Source organism: Salvelinus sp. IW2-2015, linkage group LG1 (genome assembly GCF_002910315.2).
Source record: "Salvelinus sp. IW2-2015 linkage group LG1, ASM291031v2, whole genome shotgun sequence".
Lineage (NCBI taxonomy): Eukaryota > Metazoa > Chordata > Actinopteri > Salmoniformes > Salmonidae > Salvelinus > Salvelinus sp. IW2-2015.
Genome location: NC_036838.1, coordinates 46,953,336 through 46,966,399, shown reverse-complemented (window position 1 = coordinate 46,966,399; position 13,064 = coordinate 46,953,336).

Here is a 13,064-nt window from a genome sequence, read left to right as displayed (position 1 = left end):
GGAAGCCAAAGACTACGTTTTAAGACTTTTGAATACATTATATTCTATTAAATTCCATCACATGGAAAACCCCAGTAACAGGATGTTCTAGAGATCCAATACATGAATAACGACACTGAAAGAACAGTAACTGACTAACTCATAGTCATACACAAACATGCCCCCACACCTAGCCGGCTGCTGTATATTTAGCCGCCTCTAAAAATAAGAAGGAAAAGAACCGTCTAATCTGGAGAGGACGCAAATTAACTGTCCACCCCCGTCACCACGTGTTCTTGTTCCCAGATCAGCTTCCCACTCCTCAGGCTATCTGCACGTCTGCACATTTCTCTGTGTGGTCGTGTGTTTCTCTACATGTACGCGGTTACGAGATCAGATGAGTGTTTGGTCAGAGCAAATATATTTTTGGTACGGTAGCCTACTTGTGCAGTCTGTGAGTGTGATCCCGGCTACTCATAAGATCATAGAAAACCCTATGCCACTCATAGTGTTCTCAAAGGAAAAACTCACTTTCCAGCCTTAGGGATAGAAAATACAATCCCTTGTGAACCACTCAGACATGCACTTCAGACTAGAGGTCGACCGATTAATCGGAATGGTTTTCATAACAATCGGAAATCTGTATTTTTGGGCGCCGATTTGCCATTTATTTTTATTTTTTTATTTTATTTTTTAACACCTTTATTTAGTCTTTATTTAACTAGGCAAGTCAGTTAAGAACACATTCTTATTTTCAATGACGGCCTAGGAACGAGGCAGAACGACAGATTTTTAACCTTGTCAGCTCGGGGGATCCAATCTTGCAACCTTACAGTTAACTAGTCCAATGCTCTAACACTGATTACATTGTACTCCACGAGGAGCCTGCCTGTGCCGCGAATGCAGTAAGCTAAGGTAAATTGCTAGCTAGCATTATCTTATAAAAAACAATCAATCAATGACTGTCATTGCTCCAATATGTACTTAACCATAAACATCAATGCCTTTCTTAAAATCAATACACAAGTATATATTTTTAAACCTGCATATTTAGCTAAAAGAAATCCAGGTTAGCAGGCAATATTAACCAGGTGAAATTGTGTCATTTCTCTTGCGTTCATTGCACGCAGAGTCAGGGTATATGCAACAGTTTGGGCCGCCTGGCTCTTTGCGAACTAATTTGCCAGAATTTTACGTAATTATGACATAATATTGATGGTTGTGCAATGTAACAGGAATATTTAGACTCATGGATGCCACCCGTTAGATAAAATACGGAACGGAATAAACGTTTTGTTTTCGAGGTGATAGTTTCCGGATTAGTCAAAGGTATATGGTTTAGAGAGAAATAGTCGACGCGTTATAATTCCTGTAATAACTTGCGGCTGAACTTGACAGGGGTTCCTTCGTTATTTTACYGTTCATGTCTTCCATAGAGAATGTCTTGATCTACTTCAAATAAGGTCTGTGTTTCGTGCAGGCTTAAACCGCCTCGACGTTTTGATACCCGTGTAAATCTCACTAGGATAAGGTAACGTTTGTCAACATATTTTCATAAATCCACTCTACAAAATGTTTTATCTTCGCTTATATTTAGCCAATATTGATCAGAGTTACCTTGTCCTATGGATATCTACACAGTTCTAAAATTGGCAAGGTGGTGTAAGCCTACACGAAACACAGACCTTATTTTAAGGGAATCTAAAAATATCCTATGGAATAAATGAAGGAACCGCTTTTCAGATTTTGCTAGGTGTCATGGGAATTATGACTCGCACTTTGGTCGTCAATTCTTACCATGCCCATTATTAAAATAGGATTTCCTGCATATAGAAATTACAGTTTTTGTTTTCAACATTCATCACAGGTAACTTAAACTCTATTTTTATTCAAACAGTTGAGAGTATTTGTCTCCTAAGCAGACTCTTCAGTATCATTGCCACTTCAGAGCTGTGTGTGTGTATTTATGTATTATATTAAGTTAAAATAAAAGTGTTCATTCAGTATTGTTGCAGTTGTCATTATTACAAAAATGTGTGTGTGTGTATGATATATATATATATAAAACKTTTTTATTTTTTCAATAATAAATCGGCCGATTAATCGGTATTAGCTTTTTTTGTACTCCAATAATCGGTATCGGCGTTGAAAAATCATAATCGGTCGACCTCTACTTCAGACATCTCTGTCCATTGACCGAGAGACGCATGTCTCCTTTGGGGGCAACCTCAAAGAAAAATGGAACAATCAATACCAAAAGCTTTCAGAAAAAGCAGTCTTAGTGTCAGTCTTAGTGTCAATATGGGTCTGACATGTTGCTGTCAGTAATGCATTTCTGAAACAACTATAAATAAATATACATGTATTTTGTCTATAATCACAATGTTCAATCAATCAGCTCATGGAGAAGAAGGTAGTAAGATTTGTACTGATAGAATCAAGCCCAAAAATATATTTTGACCTTATTAATCAATGAGAGAGGATGGAAGCAGGTAAAGTGACAGCAGCTGATCAAGCTGGATGGGTCCATCAAATCACTTAACATCCAGATTGGGTTAGGTTGGAGGTCCTAATGAATAGAATGATGATAATACCTGAGAAGCCAGTGTTTGGAGGATATATTGGCAAGGGTGTTAGCCACGAGATGAAGTCGAGTTACCAACATATTCAAATAATGATTTACATATTTTCATTTTTTTTTTAAATGATGCTGAATTTATTCATACTATTTCATCCTTCCACAATATAGTCCCGACACAAATCTAAGGTTGCTACCCAAGCCGGCTGGTCGATCGGTTTGCGTGCCAGAGACGCGACCTAGTCGTTCAGTCTTTTTGAATGTTTTGTAACGACCCTGGGTTTATAAGCGCGGAAATCGATTTTGCTGCACGAGCATGCTTTTGCGGCACAGTTGATAGCGCGCCGGACTTCGGGCTAGAAGGTCGAGGGTTCGAGACCTGCTCCGTGCTGTTTCATTACATTGGTGTCAGAAGTGATCGGACCTTGCATCCACGACAGTGCGTGTGCTTGGCCGGTGAGCGCGTTCCTGTAAAACGTAGAGTCGCAAGCTAGCGCGAGGACGCGCTCTTTGAAAGGAGGGAGTAGTGTAACAACCCTGCGTTTRTAAGCGCGGAAATCGACCTTGCCGCTTAGCATGCTTTTGCGGCACAGTCGATAGCGCGCCGGACCTAGGGCTAGAAGGTTGAGGGTTCGAGACCTGCTCCGTGCTCTTTCATTACAGTATCTATGGTCGCGACCTAGTCATTCGTTTTAAATTTTCCATGGCCATACTGGTTGGCAACGTTCTTATCCCTTGCTTGCTAGCTAGCCAACTACAGCTAACTTACAGTCACGTCAAAAAGTGCAGCCAGAATAACAGCAAAGTAGCTGCATTTGCATTTGTTTAAGCTGTTTTCTAGTGACATTGGTTACAGCCTGGGCAGACGAGCGAGCCCAGGCTGTAACCAAGAGTCTTTCTGTTTCTCGGTCTCTTGCTCTCTGTGTGTTTTTGCTGTCATAAAATATGTTTGAAGTTGATGTTAGTTTGTGGCACAGTGAGCTCTCCCATTATGTATACCTCCAAATGGATCCTAGTCAGCAGAATTACTGTGTAGGCTATGCTACTCAGTTAGAATTTTTGTATTTGTATTTATTATGGATCTCCATTAGCTGCTGCTTCCTGGGGTCCATCAAAATTAAGGCAGTTTATACAATTTTAAAAACATTACAATACATTCAGACTGTGTGCACTTAGGCCCATACTCCACCACTACCACATATATACAGTACAAAATCCATGTGTACGTGTGTGTATAGTGCGTGTGCTATCGTGTGTGTGTGTATGCGACTATGTTTGTGTTGCTTCACAGTCCCTGCTGTTCCATAAGGTGTTTTTTTATCTGTTTTTTAAATAAAATTTTACTGCTTGCATGAGTTACTTGATGTGGAATAGAGTTCCATGTAGTCATGGCTCTATTTAGTACTGTGCCCCTTCCATAGTCTGTTCTGGACTTGGGGACTGGTTTCCTAGCTGTGTGCCAGTAGTTCAAACAGACAGCTCGGTGCATTCAACATGTCAATACCTCTCATAAATACAAGCAGTGATGACATCAATCTCTCCACTTTCAGCCAGGAGAGATTGACATGCATATTATTAATATTAGCTCTCTGTGTACATCCAAGGGCCAGCCGTGCTGCCCTGTTCTGAGCCAATTGCAATTTTGCTAAGTCCTTTTTTGTGGCACCTGACCACACGACTGAACAGTAGTCAAGGTGCGACAAAACTAGGTCCTGTAGGACCTGCCTTGCTGACAGTGCTGTCAAGAAGGTAGAGCAGCACCTTATCATAGACATACTTCTCCCATCCTAGCTACTGTTGTTGTATCAATATGTTTTGACCATGACAGTTTACAATCCAGGGTAACTCCAAGCAGTTTAGTCACCTCAACTTGCTCAATTTCCACATTATTTATTACAAGATTTAGTTGAGGTTTAGGGTTTAGTGAATGATTTGTCCCAAATACAATGCTTTTACTTTAAGAAATATTTAGGACTAACGTATTTCTTACCACCCTCTCTGAAACTAACTGTAACTCTTTGTTAAGTGTTGCAGTCATTTCAGTCACTGTAGTAGCTGACATGTATGGTGTTGAGTCATCCGCACACATAGACACTCTGGCTTTCCTCAAAGCCAGTGGCAATTCATTAGTAAAGATTGAAAAAAAAGTAGTTGGCCTAGACAGCTGCCTTGTGGAATTCCTGATTCTACCTGGATTATGTTGGAGAGCCTTCCATTAAAGAACACCCTATGTGTTCTGTTAGACAGGTAATCCTTTATCCACATTATAGCCGGGGGTGTAAAGCCATAACACATACGTTTTTCCAGCAGCAGACTATGATCAATAATGTCAAAGGCCGCACTGAAGTCTAACAAAACAGCCCCCACAATCTTTTTATCATCACTTTCTCTCAGCCAATCATCAGTCATTTGTGTAAGTGCTGTGCTTGTTGAATGTCCTTATCTATAAGCATGCTGAAAGTTCATTGTCAATTTGTTTACTGTAAAATAGCATTGTATCTGGTCAAACACAATTTTTTCCAAAAGTTTACTAAGGGTTGGTAACAGGCTGATTGATTGGCTATTTGAGCCAGTAAAGGGGGCTTTACTATTCTTAGGTAGCGGAATGACTTTAGCTTCCCTCCAAGCCTGAGGGCACACACTTTCTAGTAGGCTTCAATTGAAGATGTGGCAAATAGGAGTGGCAATATTGTCATTTTCCATCCAAGTTGTCAGACCCCGGTCACTTGTCATTGTTGATAGACAGCAATCAATTTGTTTCACCTCTTCCACACTAACTTTGCGGAATTTAAGATTACAATGCTTGTCTTTCATAATTTGGTCCGATATACTTGGATGTCTAGTGTCAGCGTTTGTTGCAGGCATGTTATGCTTAAGTTTGCTAATCTTGCCAATTAAAAAAATCATTAAAGTAGTTGGCAATAGCAGTTGGTTTTGTGTTGAATGAATGAGCCATCTGTTTCAATGAATGATGGAGCTGAGTATGCCTTTTTTTCCAGAATTTAATATAAGGTGCCCCAAAGCTTTTTACTATCATTCTTTATTTAATTTATCTTGGTTTCATAGTGTAGTTTTTTCTTATTTTTATTCAGTTTAGTCACATCAATTTGCAATAAGTTTGCCAATCAGTTGTGCAGCCAGACTTATTTGCCATTCTTTTTGCCTCATCCCTCTCAATTATACAATTTTTCAATTCCTCATCAATCCACAGGGATTTAACCGTTTTTACAGTCATTTTCTTAATGGGTGCATGCTTATTAGCAACTGGAGTAAGCAATTGCATAAATGTGTCAGGTGCAGTATCTGTTTGCTCCTCATGACACACCACGGACCAACAGATATTCTTAACATCAATAACATAGGAATCACTACAAAACTTATTGTATGACCTCTTATACACTACATTAGGCCCAGCCTTTGGAACTTTGGTTTTCCTAGATATGGCTACTATATTGTGATCACTATGTCTGATGGATCTGGATATGTCTTTCAAGCTAATTTCTGCAGCATTAGTAAAGATGTGATCAATACATGTTGATGATTTCATTCCTGTGCTGTTTGTAACTATCCTGGTAGGTTGACTGATAATCTGAACCAGGTTGCAGGCACTGGTTAGAGTTTGAAGCTTTTTCTTGAGTGGGCAGCTTGATGAAAGCCAGTCAATATTTAAATCACCCGGAAATGATACCTCTCTGTTGATATCACATACATTATCAAGCATTTCACACATGTTATCCAGATACTGACTGTTAGCACTTGGTGGTCTATAGCAGTTTCCCACCGGAATGGGCTTTAGGTGAGGCAGATGAACCTGTAGCTATATTACTTCAACAGTATTTGACTTGAGATCCTCTCTAATCTTTACAGGAATGCGGTTCTGAATATAAACACCAACACCTCCACCATTGGCATTTCTATCTATTCTATAAAAGTTATAACCTTGTATTGCTACCACTGTATCTAAGTGAGTTTCAGAGATAGTCAGAATATGAATGTCATCTGTTACGAGCAAATTATTGATTTCATGAACCTTGTTTCTTAAGCTACATATATTAACATGGGCTATTTTGAGCACTTTTCTTCTGGGATGCTTCCTTGCTTTCATTGCTTTACTAGGAAGCTTAGCAGCAGTAGATGTGCTCATGTCCTTTATGTTAGTGCAGGGTGAGCTGCTCACAGTGGACTTCCTCCTAGGGCACACCGGCTTAGTGCTAACAGTATAAATCTGGTTCATAGGCACATGATTACTGCATAGGATCAGTAGAGGCATTCAGGGCAGTTAAAGGGACATACATTAGGTTTCTTATATGGTGTCTACTGACACCCCTGGTGTAATGTACAATTGCTGAAGCATTATGACAACTCTGCGTCACAATGGTAGGGATGAGTTGAGCTGGGCTTTGGTCATTGATAAGTCATTGTCTCAATGCAGCCTTATAGTGCTGTGAAAGGATCCAGGATCCCAAATGATTTGGGTAGATCCCATCCACCTTATAAAACGTGTTTTGTTTCCAAAAGGTATTGAAATTGTCAACAAAAGTTACACCCATTGAGCTGCAATAATTACGGCGCCAGTTGTGAAGAGAAAGAATCTGGGATCGATGTGTTAAGCCATGCCTGTGTTGTTGGTGTGTAAGAGTAATTGTGCCATTATGGATCAGTGGTTAAGCGTGTCACACAGTTCTACCATGTGTGTTTGTGTTTTTTTCACACAGTACCATAAACTTCTAGGGTTCAGACAGGGGAAAAGTTGCCCATGGAGAATATTTTTTTGGGTATTTGCTTTTTTTTACGGTGTAGCCCTAATAGAGAGCCCCTTTTCATCTTTGTCCATTAAATTACATATGCATAGATATTTCTTTGCTCAGTGGTATGCTTACAGGGCACTTTTCTCAACAATACATTTACAATACAATAAACACTCCACTACTCTGTCCACTGAAGAGGTCATCACTAGCGTCCATAGCCACAAAGTCATAATTATGGCTAAACCCTGCCCATTTCTATAATTGATCTTCTTAAAATTGTATTTTAAACCTAACCTTAACCACACTACTAACCTTGTGCCTAGCCCTGCCCTTAAATTAAAATAAAAAAGATATTGTTTTTTTTACTTTGTGGCTGTGGAATCTGACATGGCAATGGAAGCTAGTGGAAACCCACTAAAGACTGCGGAAAAACAACCTCGAACAGTGATTTTTTWAAATTGTATAAGGCTGACCTCTGGTGGCAGTCAAATGTTGTGACTACAACAGCTTTGACTTTGAATATCTTTTTTATGGTATTTTGTTATTCTTTATTGCTGAGAAGTGCAGTTAATTAAATGCCCAGTGCAGTCAAAAACGTGATTTCATGTGTTTTATATATATTTTATAATGATTTAATGACCAATAAGAAAGAGAGTTCCAAACCTCTCTGCCAATAAGAGCTAGTTTTCAGTTTTCCCCTCCCCACCACCCCATGTTGGAGTTCGTTTTGCAAGGCCCGGTGCCCAGGTTGGGGGAGAGTTCACTTAAGGACCACTGGAATGGTCTAAAATGAGCAAACCACCAATCCAAGCATTTTTTTGGTTGAGAAAGTACTCTTGCTAAGAAAACCGGACCTCTCTGAAATGAAAATGGATGGCCCTCCATTCAGTAAAATATATTTTTACCTGACCCTCCCTGAACGTTTGAAAAAAAAACAAGGGACCCTCCCCAAAATATAAATGAAAACATAAAGTGGATAGCAGAGAACATGCCTACCGTTTATCGTCACTCATTGAACAGACCAGAGCCTTAGATATGCAGTTTTAGAAACGTTTCTTCGTTTTGTAAGTATTACATGACAAAGTAGCCAGAAGGTTGTGGATTTGCAGATCACCGTGGGAAAGGGTAGGGTTGAAAAGATATCCATTATAATAAAAGCACTACATGWATCTATCAAATTATTTGCGGTCTGAGAAAAGAAAAAAAACATTTAAACGCATTTTATTCAATTCTACGTCATTTTACATCACTGGAGACAAGCAGAATATTTTTTATTACCACAACAGAGCATGACAACGAATGAGCGCATGCTGCAGCACCGGAGACGGTTTGATTTCGATCATTTTCAAATCTATTCTATTTTATTCCATGATGTTGTTGTACAAAATATATTTGTGTTGACTGTGATTGGGGCATGGGAATATAAGAGCATCTGCCTGGATAAATAAAAAACTAGGCATGCAAAGCTCACCGCATGATCTTCAAACCAAATACTGACCAAACTCATGTATCTAAAAGTGAATTCAAAGGCACTGTAGAATGACTGTATAGCATAGCAAGGCATTTTTTTTTCATTCTTATTTCATTATGAGTTATACTCTTTTAAAATGTGATTTTATAAAGCCTAAATTACAAATTTGTGGGCATGTTGTTGAAGTGCTGTTGTTGATGTGTTGTTGAAATCCTAAGCGCTCCAGCTTCTAACGTGTCACAATTGCTTCACATTTGATTTTTTAAATGGCAGGCTATAGTCTTGAAATAATAATAATATAGTCTAAATAATGAATGTTCGTTACTTCTTAGGCTACCTGGCTTGCTCCGGACTGATTTAGAGTTAGTATGTTGTTTAATAGCCTGTTAAAATGTTGAACGTCAATTGATAGTGACAGAATCATACTGTACATTACTTCCCAAGCAAAGTACATTTTTTGTCTCCTCGGCTATAGAAGGTTGTAGCACAGCCTCTAAATGTCAAAGAGACAAACCAAAGATATTCTATATGCATTGGAGTCACGTCTTTCCACTGCATTTTACAGCTTGTTTCTAGCGTAAAGCATTGCAGACTAAAGCGCCGTGATGTATCACGTTATATAATCAGGTCCATTTAATTGTTTTCAAAATCATAAGCCAACAAGGAGTAGGCCTATGCTTACAGCCATTTTCTTTAACAAAAGCCATAATACCCTCACATGCCCCCTCAATTCGAGCCCTGGTTTTAATTTAACACACCAAGCTATACACTAAGATATTTAAGGCGTGTATGGTGACAAAGAAATGGCTGGCAAAATCCATGGATAGTAGACTATAATTTTGTATGTCAAACAGATAGGTTTACCTATAATTTCTTGAATAGGAAAAAAAAGGATACAACACAAAACCCTCTTGTTAGTAGTCTGATGTCAAATTAAAATGAAGACTGTTTAAATGAATTAGCGTTCTCGAATTAGCCTACTTTCAGCACCCATGCGCTGCCCATCTCCGTGGCTGCCGCTTCATAGTAATGTCAGTTATGTAAATTACTCGAATATGGCTAATTGTGAGGTCAATAACTCTGATAAATAGCTTCATTATGGGCAACAAAAGTTTATTCATATCAATTATAGCAGTATCAAGCTTACCTCTCGCCCTCATCTTCGCGCTCTACCGTTCAAACTGAACATCAGTAGGCCTAGTCGACACGCACAGATATTGAATGTTTTGGACAAAAACAATTTATTTTCAAAAGAAGCCTTTGACTCGCTTTCTGGAGTGCCACTATACACAGCACAGGTTTATGTTGGTTAGGCAGCACAAATGGAATCAGCAAGAGCAGGACAGGCCGGGGCTCATGATTGGGAACGCCAATCCATTGCAGTGTAGTCTTGTTTTATATACACCAAACTCGTGAAGGAAGTACATTTTCTCAGAAATATAACTTTGCCCTGTGCTGCCTCAAGCATGCTCTTCGTATAACCTATTGTCACAATTCGTGTGTATAGGCAGCCCAGCCTCACATTCAATTCGCGCATATATGTACAAAATGTATTTCAGCAGATTTCGTGCGTTTTTGTGCATTTTTGGGGTGGTTCAATTCGTTTGAAAATACACAAATTTCTGTGCTACTTAATTCGTGCGAAAAGACACGAATTTAACCAGTAGGCGACACACAAGCCGTTGCAACAACCATAGACGCGATCGCCTGTATTTATTTCATTATTTTACCGTTATGATATATAAGATATTTGTTCTTTTTTAAACCATATAACCATAAGAGGTCATAATAAATATATATTGCTTATTTTTTAATCCCTATTAAAATCTTGTTGGTTTTATGCCTATATTACTGTGTTCGATTTTTCTGAACAAGACTTTTCATATAGAATGAAATGTAAAGGCAAATGCCAATGACATGGTTAAATATGTTATATCGGTGCTCATGTTTCCATGCTATTTCTTCAAAAAATAAAACGTTGTAAACCATTTTTACCTGGACCAGATGTAACTGGAACAAATAACAATGCAGCCTTGCCATTTGTCCATAAATAACAAAACTTTATTTTTTCAGCCTACTAACATTTGGAGGAAAACGTATAGCCAGGTCATTGTAGTTCTTACATTTTGTTGGCCAACCAAAATTACAAAACGTTAACCCGTAAATAAGAGCCTAGGTGGCTGAGTGAGTAAATACACATCAGGCCTCTGACAGTGCTAACGCCACCTTTTCAACTAGAAACGTTTCTTGTTGTTCAATTCACAACCCGTCAGTGCCGAAAATAGCTAGAAAGCTTTTCGTTTTCCACTTGGCTGCACCTACGGTTACGCAAATATACGCATAAATCAAAGTCTGCCAATACCCCCTGCGTCGACCCTGTGTACGCAAGCAGCAAAACACCGGAAAGCTTCTAGCCCTACCGCCGCAAAGTTACAGAAGACAAGAAATAGTTACCTTTCATCACGCGTCATTGTGACACTCTAGGATGCCCCCCTAAAAGCCAAATTTCAACCGTTTTGAAAAATGAACACCTGGTAACCCCCAAAAAATACCAGGTGCACGAAAAGTTTGGACTTAGAATATTTTTTTGAAAAACCTCCATAAATCACTCAGGCCATTGACTCTGAGAAGAAAAAAACATAAAATATTTCCAGAAGAAAAAAAACATAGAATATTTTTTGAAAACCTCATAAATCACTCGGCCAGCCACCCATGATTTGGGCGGTAGTATAGCGCTCCCAGAGCGGTATGGAAGTCTGGTCCCCCTAAAGCATTTAAGGCTCTGTGTGTTCTTTAAGCACCATACTTTTTCACTTCCATTCCTTGCTTGTGTTGGATTGTTGTGTGTGTGTGTGTTGTGTGTGTGTGTTGTTGTGTGTGGGAGAACATGTGTGTGTGTGTGTGTGTGTGTAGAGAGGCTTTTCTTTGACATCTGTTTAGAGAAATGATGATTTACAGTTCATAGGTTGCCGTCATCAACATTCTAACGTTTTGGAAAGATCTGACTTTTTTACTTCGAAACAGCACCCTATGCCCCCAATTTAGGGATTTCCGGTTTGGCACGGGAAGCTATAAGTAAAATCCACATATCCTCATCGGGGTAGGCTTTTACAGAATCCTGAGTTTTAAAGTCTAGTTACGTTAAGAATGACTTGAATACACATAGGGTTGAATGCACTTATTTCACAAACTGTAGGTTTGGGTATTCAAAACACATTTAGGTGATTTAACACTGTCCGGTTGCTCCAGGAAGCTTAGAAATCAACACAGGTAGACTTCATAGTGACTGATGATTGTCATTGAAGACAGGTGTCATAAGACATTCATAACCACATAGGCTTCAGGTTGAATTTAGGGGTGCAGGCAATGTGTTCCTATGGGGTGAGATGTCATTGTAAACTGTTTGATGTAAACACCTTCTTTTAACTGTTAAGGGTTAATGCCACACGGTCAAGGTTAGGCTTGCACAGAGACCTTAGAAACGTTCCTGAGGTCAAATTGTGCTTCTAAACCTTAACAGTTCTCTCTCTGTCTCCCAAAAGCAAAAGACTTGAAATGTAGGTCAMGGGTCATCTTCTTGTCACTGTCGCTGCGCTCAGACCGAGCAAGCTACGGTCAAGCGGGACATCTCGTTGAACTCGGCACGGCCTGGAGACCATGGTGATGTCATTTTTAGTGGTGATTTCAGAATGCTATTTTGGTGGTTTTTCACTGTTGAAACATATTGCAAATGCACAAAAGTCAACTAGCAAGTCAGTGTCCATCAGCCAATTAGATACTTTCAGACACCAAACTGATACCATCTGACTCCAAACTCACTTTTTCCAACTCGTTTARAAGCCAACTATCACATATTTCAGAGCAGGCCCAAAATTCACAGCGCCTTCCATTTAAACCATAATAAAACAAATAATACGTAGTTATGTTCTAGCTGCGGGTCCAGTTCTCACATTATGTTTAGCCCTATGTGAGGCGACCTCGAATCCCAAGTTTCGGCTCGATAGGTCATTCGGTGCCCGAGCAAAACCTTAATTGGTGCTGAAATTCCACTTTTTTCCATACCTTGCTACGGGGTCCTTGAATGAGCTATCGGACAGAAATGTCGGGGTCCGTCTCTATGGGCCGAGCCAGTTTCAATGCACCTAGTCTTGCAACTCTGGGACTTTTCTAAATGTCACCATTTTCGTAATGCTCAAAATGAATTTAAGTCAATGCAAATGCACGAGGCTTTTTATCGGTCCGAGAACCTTCTAGAGCCACATAACTCACCGTGCTTAATCGACCTGAG